The 13,767-nt window shown below is 37.8% G+C and overlaps 1 long non-coding RNA gene across 4 annotated transcripts in view; it reads left to right on the forward strand.

Moving 5' to 3' along the window:
- Nucleotides 1–13,767, forward strand: part of LOC115070765 — a 107,586-nt gene that overhangs the window by 64,156 nt on the left and 29,663 nt on the right. Inside the window, exon 5 of one of the 4 annotated variants that reach the window (XR_003849897.1) lies at nucleotides 3,002–3,034. The exons of the other annotated variants lie outside the window; for them this stretch is intronic. This is a non-coding gene — a long non-coding RNA (uncharacterized LOC115070765). Of the gene's footprint in view, nucleotides 1–3,001; nucleotides 3,035–13,767 lie in introns of those variants that run through there. 4 annotated transcript variants of the gene reach the window in all.

Raw genomic sequence — 13,767 nt, forward strand, 5'->3', positions numbered from 1 at the left:
TCTCTCTCTCTCTCTCTCTCTCTCTCTCTCTCTCTCTCTCTCTCTCTCTCTCTCTCTCTCTCTCTCTCTCTCTCTGTTTTTAAAAAGAGCTGGAGCTAGTGAGATGGTTCAGTGGTTAAGAGCACTGACTGCTCTTGAAGAGGACCCAGGTTTGGTTGCCAGCAGCCACCTGGTAGCTAACAACTGTCTGTAACTCCAATTCCAGGGGATCTAACACCCTCTTCTGACCTCCACAGGCACTGCATGACACAGGTGCACTTATATGCATATACACAATACACTCGTACATATAAAATAAGAAAAAAAAATAAGCCATTTAAAAGAAATGAGTCTCACACTGTAGAGCAGACCAGATCAGTTCAGGAGAGATGGCTCAGCAGTTAAGAGCACTCACTGCCCTCCAACGCCCTCTTCTGGCCTCTGTGGGCTTTGCATGACATGGGTGCACCTATATACACATAAAATATAAATTAAAAAATTAATAAATAAAAATCTTCATAAAGATTTATGAAAACCAAATCAATAACTCAAACAAATTTTAAATTCTATCATTCTAACATAATACAATCCAAAGACAAGCTAATTTGATATATACTAAGGAATGATGATAGAAAAATATTTTTTTAAATCTTTGTTTTCCATAATTAAATCACTGTATTTCTATTAGAGGGAAATCTTTGTACATAGATTAATATTCAGTCTTGAATCTGAGTCCAGATATTCCAGGCAGCATTTGTTGGCATTGGACAGCCCGACAGCCCAAGTATAGTGCAAAATATACATCTGTGTATTCAGAACCAAGACTGCAGTGAAACCTTGAAACACAATGAGTGCTTTTATAAATTACATTAAACAAATAATAAGAAAACATTATCTGAAGGAAACCACTCAGATTCATTATGCTTTTTATTTTTGGGTTGTTGCATGTGCAGAAATATTTTACTGTTGGCAAAATTTTCATGACCCTGGATTCTATTACATAACTCATGTGGAGTTATAACCTGTAGTTTAAGAAGCTGTGTTGTATGCTTACTTTGGCTCAGTTCATTTAATTACTAACTAAGCTAGCTATCTTCTAAACCCACTGACCACTTGAATATTGCCACATTTTGTTTCTGTATTTAGCTTGCGATCCCCTACCCATTATTTTTCAGAATAAAAGATGTGTGTGGAACACAGGAGTTTCACTTTGTTATGTCTGTAAGAATAGATCGAGGGAGAGAAGGCTCAGTGTTAAAAACATTTACTGCTCTTCCAGAGGACTCAGATTCAATTCTCAGCATCCACGTGGTGGCTAATACTGGTCCTTAATCACCACACTTTCAAGGAATCCCATACTTTCTTCTGTCCTCTGCAAGTACCAGACAGGCATGTGGTACACTTACTTACACATAGGCAAAATACTCATACACATAAGATAGAAATTTTTATAAAAGAGTATATTGAGGGCCAGGAGTACTCTAGATGTTGTGAACTTTGAGGCTGATGTTAGCCCTCCTTTTGACTCTTAAGAGTCTCAATTATTACTGGTTAAGAGAAATTTTGGTTGCCAATTGTCTTGGGTTTTCTGTTGTTGTGATAAGACACCATGACCAAGGCAACTTTCAGAAGGAACAGTTTATTTGACTTATGATTCCAGAGAGATTAGAGTTCATAATGTCAGGGGGAGGCATGTGGTAGAAGTGGCCAGAGTAGAAAGCCAAGCAATTCCATCTTCAAGCAGGCACAGGAAGCAGAGAGAAACTGGAAATCTGACAAGGCTTAAGACTCTTGAAGCTCACCTTAGTGATGTGCTTCCTCTAGGATGCCACACCTTCTAAAGGTTCCATAACCCTCCCCAAACAGTGCCAGGAACTGGGGACCAAGTGCCCATATGCCTGGAGCCTCTAGGGGACAGTCTCATTCAAACCATCACATGGATATATTATCTTAGAATTTTTCAATGCATGCCTGCTTAATAGTGTACAAGTATAATTGAAAAGGGTTACCAAGACTTAAGTAAAAAATCTAAATAATTTCTTATGGTCACCTGACATAGAAACATATTTTCCTACTGAAACAGCTAAATAAGAAACTAAAAGAGGCACATATATAGGCAACAGAAAGGCATGATGATGAAAATAAACTCAGTGCATAAATAAGCAGAATAAAGAACAACTATTTGGGGGATTAGGAAGAAGAAATGTGTGGGTTTGCAGAAGTGACTGGGATAGAGTGATACTAGATAAGTTTTTGGAGGATAATAATAGATATTTTTTATTTTTTTAATGATTTATATAGGTTCTTAAATTTTTTGTCAGCCTACAAAGTAATGGTTCCATTTTCAGATCTTGTACTTTGGTTGGGCTCCCCCCCACTCCTCCCTTTTTGTGTCACATATATTCCTTTACCTTCTCTTTCCTATTTTCCTTTCCTGTAGACCTGAGTAGTTCCATTTCTACTCCCATGTCTTATGTATCTCTAGAAATATAGATATACTTAAATATAGACTAATGATAAGACATGTTTACATATAAATTTAAATCTAGATTCTGCATATGAGAGAAAATGTGGTATTTGTTTAGTGTGTCTTTGAGAGAAGGTGGCTGAGTAGCAATCTGAGAACACTGAAAGACTGAGAGGAAGGCTCATGCTCCAGTGCTTCAAGGTCCAAGGCCTGAGCTCATACTTTAAGAGAAATTTTCTTCCTGCCCTTGGACTTATTTTCCTCATTTGTCAATTGATTGGATTTAATTGGTTGGTACTTTGAACATTTTGGCAACATGCCTTAAGCAATGCTGATATGATTAGCTCCTGTTAAATTAACAAGCATCCCATTTTCTAAGTTCTAGTTCCAAAATTTGAGTTTTCTTAAAAAAAAAACTAAACAAAAAAACAATAATTTGAAAACAGTAATTTTATCTTGCTTTTCCTTTTCTAGCAGAAAATCTACTTCAGGAAGTGGGGTTGTAACAAACAAACTACTCACCAGTAGTCCTTTATTGCTCAAAAATTATTTTAGGGGCTGGAGAGATGGCTCAGCGGTTAAGAGCACTGGCTGTTCTTGCAGAGGACCTGGGTTTGAGCTCCAGCACCAACATGGCAGCTAACAATGATCTGTAACTCCAGTTCCAGGAGAATCTGAAGCCCTCTTCTGACCTCCACAGGCATTGCACAACATGGGTGCACTTATACACATGCAGGCAACATACTCATACACATAAAACAAAAATAATACATAAAAAGGTAAAAACTATGTTGAACTGTGTTTATGATTACAGTTTGGGGTGTAAATAAACTTCTGTCACTTAGTTCCTTAAGGTGTGTAATTTGGATGATAGAGTGAAGTGAGCCAATGTGATCATTGGCTAGGTATTGGATTTTTGTTACGTGAGCCTTCAGAGTTCAGACACTAGTCTCATCTATGGTGGAAGACAGATGTAACTGGTAGCTTCCTGGTCCCTGAGTGACAAACTAAGATGATGTGTTCTTGAGTTAACATTTCCAATGAAGGCCTGCTGATCCCGTAGTTTCCTGACAGTCTTAGTAATCTATTTCTGCATAACAATCTTGATCAATGCTTAAAACAGACATCTACTATCTCATGCAGTTTCTGTGGATCAGAACACGTTAGAATGGCTTTCTCTTGGGGTTTCTCATAACATAGACCTCTGAAGACATGACTGGACCTGGAGGATCTGCTTTCCAGATGCCTCATTCTGGTGGCTCTTACATGAAGCCCTCAATTCCTCACTATGCTGGACCTTTCATAGATCTGGTCTCAACATGACAACTGGTTTCCCCAAGAGTGAGTGATCTGAGAGAAATAGAGGAAGAAAGTGAGAGAGTGCACAAGACAGAAGCAGAAATGCCTTATAGCCCAATTTCAGAAGAGGCCATCATTCCTGCTGTAGACTGATAACTGTGCAGACAACTCTGGAACAGGGTGCATGGAGATGACATAAAGTGTGGTACCAGGAAGAGCAGACCACTGGGAGCTAGTTCAAAGGCTGGCTGTCACTTAACACTTCCTGGGAACATTTAAATGATGTCCCAGTTCTGGACAGATTTGCCTTCATCACTTTTGTTTCCTTTCACTTTCCTACATGAATGAACTCTAAGGATATTGGCTCAAAATGAATTTCGTGTGTGTGTGTGTGTGTGTGTGTGTGTGTTGCCAAGATCAAACCCAGGGCCTCATGCATGCTAACTCTACTGCTAAGTTATACCCAAGGCCCATAAATTACTCTTTCTGAAAAACCAAAGATAATTAGAAACCATGTTAAAGCATGCTTTTAAGAAATGTTTAAAAAGTTTTGCAGAATTCCATAAAGTTATGGAAGTTTTGGAAAATATTCTATTTGAAGCTCATGTTCTTCATGATCAAAAAGTACTTTAGATTCAGCATGGAGAGCAAACCTAAGGGTAGTGGGATCAGAGCTCTTTGCTCCTGAGGCAAATACACTCAGCTCTGCCCTTCTGGGGTCAGTGTCACTGTTGTAGCTGGGGACCTCGGCCTAGGAAAGGAATTTGTAACTACCAGTTCATCGCTTTCTCCACTTTCTCTTGCCTACTAAGCTAAAAAATAAATTTCCAAGACTTACTTCAACTACTCAAATGTGGCAGATACTATTGGATGATTATCCAATAAGCTTTCCTTTCTTTATGACCTTTGGGGCTTTAATTTTGTTTGTAATAAGGTGGTGGTTTTGTTCCCAATATTTCATTCCCTTTAATGAATTTATCTACTTTTTTGTAGCTATATTTCCACTGAATTAGGAAGATTATGTTTGTATACACATAATAAATATTGATCATGACATTAATAGAGATACTATGCATATTTGTATGGTTTTATCAGGCTTTATATACATCTCTGATTTATCATGAGAATATGCTATAGGTGGGCAGCCATGCTAGAATAAGGACGTATGTGAGGAAGACAGGAAAACATATGCAGCCTGGATCCATGCCTAGTCCGTTGTGGCCAAATTCAGCAGCTACCATTAATCTACGTATCTATAAGTGAGGAGTAGTTGCTTACTCTTGTAAGCCACTAAGATGCTGGGTTTACTTGTTTTGGAGTCTAGTAATACAAGTGGCAATCTGCCCATCTTCACAGGATGAATCATAATCAAGCTAAGCAAATACTCTTTTTCTTTTTCAGACACAAGATCCAATGACCTAGTTTTAGACATTATACTATATGAAAATAGTCTACTATTTCATATAGTAGAGAATTTCTGGAAATGCTTTTGTTTTCCTGAAAAAAATGCATTGTAGGTGATGCAAAAAGGCTTTTTTTTCCTTGCTAAAAATTTAACTGTCCATCTTGAAACTGTAAGTTGAAAGGCAAAGAGATAAATGTCTTATAGCTAAAGATGATGGAACAAACTGAAAGTCTGGGCTCCAGATGATGCGTTCCAGGGGTTGGCCAATACTGGCAACTACCTATCTCTAGACTTTGTATCCAGTAAAGTTTTCTGTCTCTTGATCACCAAGGCATCCCTAGCCTAATGAGTCTAATATATCAATTTAATCATACAGTCACTACATGAGGTATGAGTGATGACAGAGAAAAGGGAGCCGTCTGATCCAGTCTCTTTACGTAGTCCCTAGCTTCTTATGAAAGGTTGCATGAACTTGATGGTTTTTGCTTTGCTCTCTGTTTCTCAAAATGTATGTAATGAAATGAAACAACTGGCTTAGAGTTGTCTTCAACTAAAACCAAGATAGTTGGAGACTAAATTCAGATACAATGAACATCCTGGTCAACTTGGTCAACGCCCTGAAAATGGCGATTTTTGAAAAGGAGCCACATAGTAAGAACATCTCTTCAAGGACTGTCATGAAGTGGGCTGTCAAGGTAGTCTAGAAGGGTGTGATGTGTGACCACCATCATCAACTTGTACTAGGTATGTACTCAGTTTGAATTTGGCAGGTGGTTAATAACAGAGGAAGGAGGAAAATTAACAGAGTGCTTCTCATACATTTTTTTGCTGGTGGAGATGCAAAAAGAGCTGAGGACATGAAGCAACAACCGGACACCTGCACAGAAATTCCTGGAAAAACTCTCTCTGCTACTGGAAACTGTTTGGAAGAACAGAATGTGGAATCAAGTCAAATAATTTCCATTCAAGGAGGCAATTCAAATACTTTACAAAGCCAGCCTCAAAGGAAGGCATGTTTAGTTGTAGTAAAATCTGTCCTTGGTATTGTGCTCCAGCAGAATGTCTCAGTGTTGGGGACAGCAGCCATGAGCTGGATGCAGCCTCTAAGCCAGCCACAGTGCAAGACTGCCCACTCATCCAACAAGCAAGCCTCCTTTAAAATGGCTGCTAACAGGGAGGACAGTGGGGAAGGAGAAAAATAATAACGATGTATAATGAATGACACATACCTATGTAGATGCCATGAGGAAACCCACTACTTAGTGTTCTAATCTAGAAAGTTAATTAGAAAGAAGACGTCCCTGCCCAAAATAAATAAAATAAAATGGTTGGCACAACCAAATTGGCAGAAAAACCAGCAAACAAAACAGAAATGGACTAGAGTGCACACTGAAAATTCCTTTATGACATCTTTGTGCCGTTGGTGGAAAATATGGATGATGTCATCTGATTTATCTCAGAAGCCTCAAGGACTGACCCAGGATTTTGAAACTCCCCACAAGAGACTCTGATAATCTCTTGCTTGTGACATCTCAAAAACAGGTACAACTGGAATGTGTTCAGGGAGTGGTAAAACCAGGGCAGTCAGGGAGGATGTGTGGATGCAGCATAAACTGAACCCTGAACTTTGGAAACTTGAATCCTTCAGCAAAGGGTTTGGTAATCAGGAAGTCAACCTAGTTACTTGCAACAGTAATGAAATGATCAGGGAGGCCATAGTAGAAGACTTCTGGAGTAGATTTGAAGTTCCAAATCACTTAAAAACATAAAAGCATTAATGATGAAACCTAAAGACCAGTCACTAGGAGATTTTAGAGATAGGACACCTTCCAGGCTTCACAATCCGAGGGCCAAGTTTCCATTGCCTAAGTGCAGAGTGTGCAGCTGAGAGAGCAGGCTGAATTGCTTTCTGTCACTAAACTACCTTGCATGGCCAGAGCTAGTTTCAAAGACAGAATCTGCATAGCGTAATTATGCCAGAAGATTGGAAATATGAAGTGAATCTTAATTTAAATGTTTCGGATACAGCCAATGTTATGGTCTATGGAGTAACTTCTAAAGGTATATGACTCAGAAGTCTTTGGAACTATTCAAAATGAAGATGAATTCATAGTAAAGTAATCGATTAAAGAAAAGGAAAAGCCAGGATCCTTCTGGCACATATGTGAATATGTTACTAAAAACCAAAAAGAGGATATGAGAATTCCCTAAAAAGGCAAAAAAAGAGCAAGATCAAGAAACTCAGCAGAACACGATCCATTTGCAAACAGAACCTGTATTAGGATCAGTCACTAAGATACCTTTTTCATTAAGAGTATGGAAGGCAATGCTGGCCTATTGTACACCTACTTAGCAATACAATATTTATCCCAGAAGGAAGTTCGCATAAGCTTATGACTTCTGTAGTTGTTTCAAAATGGCTGAAGATTTTGACTTCTCCAGAGTGTGAAATGATGCTTCTGGCTTACTCTGGGAATTCTGTTATCAGTCACAGGATCATACCAATTGTGAAAACAAATTACAGGTGAAGAATGTTATCTGCTATCTCCCATGCAATGAAAGATTCTGTTGCTCTTCTGAAAGCCAATGAATCCAGTTTTGTCAAACCCTAAGGGGTTGAATGATGCTTTCACCCCACACCATGGAAGTGAGCTATTGGCAGTAATGCAGCCTCTTCAGGCAGATTCCTGTGGGTTTTCAGAATCACATTGCCTCACATTAAAAATAAAAATCCATACCCAACTTGTAAATTGCTCAGTCTAATGTATATTTCTAGTATCTACAGATACTAAATATACATGAATAGTAATACTTGGAGAACAGAAGCTATGACTTCACCTACTGTAATACTGCTAACTTTGAAAAATTCAAACTCAGAAGATCTGGCACAAATATCTACATTTATTCATCAGACAGCTGAGTCAAAAGGTTTATTTATAACTATTAGGAATTTCTCCGTGCAGTAAACAGGGGTTGTATTTTGTTTTAACATTTGTCTAAATAGCCTTGGAGTTCAAAGAGGACTGGAGAATGAGTACCATGATGTGGCATGTGTAGTACTGCACAGGATTGGCATTATTCTGCAGAAATTTACTGCAGAATTCTTGGGGTTAGCTGTATTTAGATAATTAGAGCCTTAATTTTACACCTTATGTATTAAAACACTCATATAATTTAAAGTTTATAAAAATTTCTTACTGAAAAAGTGATGTGCCCATGGGTTCCATTCTCAGCACACACACACACACAAAAAGCGACGCCACTTTAAGTTGTCACATACCTAATTAGCCTGCCTTCTGCTCCCAATTCCCTGCATTCAGTTATACTACAAGGTAACAAAGCCTTCAGTTCATTCTTATTTATTTGCTTAAGTTTAGATAGTTTAAGAAGTTTGGGGGCTGGAGAGATGGCTCAGTGTTTAAAAGCACTGACTACTCTTGCAGGGGACCTGAGTTTGAGTCCCAGCATCCACATGGTGGCTAACAACCATTCATAACTCCAGTTTCAGGGAATTTAATGCCTTCTTCTGACCTCTGCAGGCACTGGACGACACAGGTGCACTTACACACATGCAGGCAATAAACTCATACAATAAACTAATAAATGAAATAAAAAAGAAGTTTTGACACCTTAATATCATAAGAAGTAGACTGATAGCCAGGCATGGTGGCTCTCACCTGTAACCCTAGCACTTAGGAGGCTAAGGCGGGAGGATCATCCATGAGTGTGAGGCTGGCCTAGGCTGAAATAGTGATTTCCAGGCCAACTTGGGCTGCAGAATAAGTCTCTACCTCAAGAAAACCAACAGGTAGAATGACATTAACAATGATAAACATTATGTCACTACTGTTATTGAGCACTTACACAGACTTACTGAAAGTGAAAGTATTGGACAAGATTTGGGTGGTTTAGTCAAAAGATGGGAGTAGAATTTGGATACTATCACTTGTTCATTATTTGACTTTGGCAAGTTACTTCTGGGCTATTTTAATCATTCTGCTTACTTCTTAGTTAACCACGATCAAGGAGGCATTCTATTAGTTTTGTAAACTGCAGAGACACTGGGTAGATTTGTTGGTATTAGTAACAGATGCCTCCAAGGAAGCCATATACAGTGTAACACAGCAATTTTCATATGATATTTTGTAGGCAGGACATATGGTGAGGTGGTTTGAATATAAAATGTCTCCAAAAACTCATGTGTTGAAGGCTTGGTCTCAGCTGGTGGCACAATTGAGAAGTGATTGGATCAGGAGGACACTAACTTCATTAATAGATTAACAAGTTCATAATCTACTAACAAGTTCATAAATGAATGGACTATTGGAAGGAGGTGGAAACTGTAGAAAATGGAGCCAAGATGGAAGCCATAAGCCACTGAAGACCTGTCCTTGAAGGCCATGCCTCTCTCACTGTTTCCTGACTGTCATGAGGTGAGCAGCTTTCCTCCATCCCACACTACCCATAATGACATTCAGTCTTACCACAGACTCAGAGTGATGGGGCCAAGTGATCACGGACTGAAACCTGTAGAACTATGATCCAAAATAAATCTTTGCTTCTTTGAAATTGTCATCAATTTTACCACAACAATTAAAAGCTAACCAACTAGAACCTGTGGTTAGAATCTTTTCTTTGTTATTACTAAATTTCCTATGTTCAGTGTACATAGTAATGCATTTCATATAGTTTTTTTTTTCAAGAATATCATGTTCTATAACCATATTACCCTACATATCCTACCATTTCTCCCCCTCCCACCTCCTTCTCATTAGTCTCCTTCTTTTCTGTGGTCTTCCTTCTGCTTTCATGTTGTATACATATAAATGTTTTCATGTATTTAAATACAGTCTAGGATTCACATGAGAGAAAACATGAGATATTTGTCTGTCTGAGTCTAGCTTATTTCACTTAATATGGTTAGTGAATGCTAGTTGCATTCATTTCTAACAACATAATTTCATCCTGTTTTATGGCTGAGTAAAATTCCATTGTGTATACACCACATTTTCTTTATCCATTCCTCTGTTGACAGACACCTAGGCTGATTACGTAACTTGGGTATTATGAATCATGCTGCAGTAAATGTGGATATGCAAGTATTTCTGTAATATGTTGACATAGGTCTTTTGAGTAAATACCTACCAGTGGTATGGCTGAGTCATGTGGTAGTTCTATTTTCAGTTTTTTAAGGAACCTCCATACTGATTTCCATAGGCGTTGTACCAATTCACTTTCCTACTGGGCATGTCTAAGAGTTCCCTTTTCCCTGCATCTCACCAGCATTTGCTGGTTCTTTTCTTAATGGTAGTCAGACTGAAGTGAGACAGAATATCAATATACTTTTAACTTGCCTTTCTCTGATAACTAAGGATGTTGAAAAGTTTTCCCTATTTTTATTGGCCACTTGTACTTCATCTTTTGAGAACTGTCTAATTACTGCCCTAGTCTATTTATTGATTGGATTGTTGATGGGTTTTGGTATGTAGTTTCTGAGTTCTTTATATAGTCTAGAAAAAAAGTCTCTGTCAGATATATAGCAAGCAGATTCTTCTCTAATTTGTAGGCTGTCTCTTCACTCAATCATTTTGCTGTGTAGAAATCTTTTAATTTCCTGCAATCTTATTTGTCAATTCTTTTTTTTTTTAATGTGTTTGAGCGTATTGCCTGCATGTATGTAAGTACACCCGTGTTGTGCGATGCTCACGGAAGTCAGAGACCGCATTGAATCCACTGGAATTGGAGTTACAAACAGTTAGGTACCATACAGGTGTTGAAAATTGAACCCGGGTCCTCTGCAAGAGCAGCCAATGCTCTTAACTGCTGAACCACCTCCCCAGCCCCTATTTGTCAATTTATGATGTTATTTCCTGAACTATTAGAGTCCAGAAAACTTTTGCCTGTGCTTATATTGTGAAGTATTTCTCCTCTAATGGTTTTCAGTTTGGGGTCTTACAGTCTTCGATCTATTTTTAATTGATTTTCACACAGGGTAAGAAATAGAGATCCAGTTTCATTCTTCTATATGGGGACATCCAGTTTTCCCAGCACCATTTGTTCAAGAGGCTTTCTTTTCTCCAGTGTTTTTTAATTCTCTGCTAAAAATCAGGGAACTGTAGCTGTGTGGGTTTAATTCCAGGCTCTTTATTCTATTTGACTGATAAATGTTTTTATCCTGTGCCAGTACTGTGCTGTTTCATTATTATAGCTTTGTGGTCTAACCTGAAATTGGATATTGTGATACATCCAGAATTATTATTTTTGCTCAAGATTTGGCTATCTGGTGGAATTTTAAGATGGATTTTTTTTTTTTCATTTCTGTGATGCATGTTGTTGGAATTTCGATGGGGATTGCATTGACTCTGTAGATCACTTTTGGTAATGCAGCCATATAGCCATTTTCATTGTTTTAATTCTGCTGGTCCATGGGCATGATCTTTCCATTGTTTAGTTTCTTCTTTAATTTCTTTCTTCAGTGTTTCTAAATCTTCATTGTTAGAGGGCTTTCATTTCTTTGGGTAGGCTTATTCCTAGGTATTTGATTTTTTTTTAGGGAATTTAAAATGGGATTGTTACTTAATTTCTTTCTCAGCATGTTGGTTATGGGTTATATAAAAGCTACTGAATTTTGTTTGTTGGCTTTGTATCTGCTAGTTTCCCAAAAGTATTTGTTAGTTTTAAGAGTTTCCAGTAGAGTCTTTCAGGTCTTTTATGTACAGGATCATATTATCTGCAAATAGGAATAATTTGACTTCTTTCATTCTTAGTTGTATCTCTTTTATTTCTTTTTATGAATTATTTCTCTTGTTAAAGCTTCAATGACTACACTGAATAAGAGTGGAAAAAGTATTCTCCACACTGGTTTCCATAGTGACTGCATCAGTTTGCAGGGGTCTCATCAGCAATGAATGTGAGTTCCCTTTTCCCTGTTTCTTTTTTTTTTTTCCCCTTTGAGACAGAGTTTCCTTGTAGCCCCAGCTGGCCTGGAACTCCCTGTGTAGACCAGGCTGGCCTTGATCTCATAGAGATTCACCTGCCTCTGCCTCCTGAATTCTGAGATTAAATGGTATGCACCACCACATGCAACATTGTTTTTTTTCTTGATCTGAGCCATTCTGACTGGGGTAACATGAAATATTAAAGTAGTTTTAATTTGCATTTCCCTAATTGCCAAGTATGTTAAACACTTTAAGAGATATTTCTTAGCTATATTTATTTCTTCTTTTGAGAACTCTGTATTCAGATACATAGCCCATTTTTAATTGGGCCATTTGTTTTGAATCTTTTTTTTTGAGTTCTTTGTATATTCTGGATATTAGTCCTCTATCTGATGTATAGCTGACAAAGATTCTCTTCTACTCTGTGGACTTCCCCTTCACTTGACTGACCTTTTTCCTTTGCTGTACAGAAACTTTAGTTTAATGAGGTCCCATTTGTCAATTGCTGGCCTTATTTCTGAGTGAATGGAGTCCTATTTGGGAAGTTCTTTCCTGCTTCTATATCTTGTAGGGTACTGTGTGCATTTTCTTCTAGAAGTTTCAGTGGTGCAGGTTTCACATTGAAGTCTTTGACCCTTTAGGAGTTGTTTTTTTGTACAAAGTGATAGATATGGGTCCAATTTCATTCTTCTCCATGTGAACATCAAGTTTCCCAAGCATCATTTGTTAAAAATGTCATCTTTCCTTCAGTGTCTATTTTTGGAATCTTTGTCACCTATGACTATAATTGAGTATACTTATGTTTGGATCTTCTATTTTGTTCCATTGATCTTCCTGTCTGTTTTTGTGCCAGTACCTTGCTGTTTTTATTACTATAACTTGGTAATATAGTTTGGAATTTTATACGGTAATCCCTCCAGCATTGTTATTTTTGCTCAAGATTGCTTTGGTTATCTGAGGACTTTCGTGCTTCCATATAAATTTTAGGATTTTTTTTCTACTTTTGTGAAGAATGTCATGGGGATTTTGACTGGGATTGAATTGAATCTGTAAATTCCTTTTGGTAGAATAACAAGAAATCAGGGAAAGAGTACAGGGAAACCTTCCAATTCACAATAGCCTCAAAAAAAAAATCTCAGAATAAACCTGACCAAAGACATCAAAAATCTCTACAATGAAAATTTTAAATCTTTAAAGAAAGAGATTGAGGAAGACACCAGAAGATGGAAGGACCTCCCATGCTCATGGATTGGAAGAATTTATATTGTGAAAATGACCATCCTACCAAAAGCAATGCAATCCCAATAAAAATTACCAGGACAAAATTCACGGACTTAGAAAAAAATCCTAAAATCAATATGGAAGAAGACCCAGGATAGACAAAGCAACCCTGAGCACAAAGAACAATGCTAAGGGGATAACTGTACCAGATCTCAAACTATATTACAGAGCTATGGTCATAAAAACAGCATGGTACTGGCACAAAAATAAATAAACAGATCAATGGAAACATAATTAAAGACCCAAACATGAGTTCACACAATTTCAGCCACCTGATATTTGACTAAGGTGCCAAGAACACACAATGGAGTAAAGACAGCATCTTCAATAAATGGTGCTAGGAGAACTGGATCTTTCCCTGTAGAAGAATGAAACTAGACCTTTATCTTTCACCTTGC

This window comes from Nannospalax galili, unplaced genomic scaffold (assembly GCF_000622305.1).
Source record: "Nannospalax galili isolate Female #2095 unplaced genomic scaffold, S.galili_v1.0 scaffold115, whole genome shotgun sequence".
Classification (NCBI taxonomy): domain Eukaryota; kingdom Metazoa; phylum Chordata; class Mammalia; order Rodentia; family Spalacidae; genus Nannospalax; species Nannospalax galili.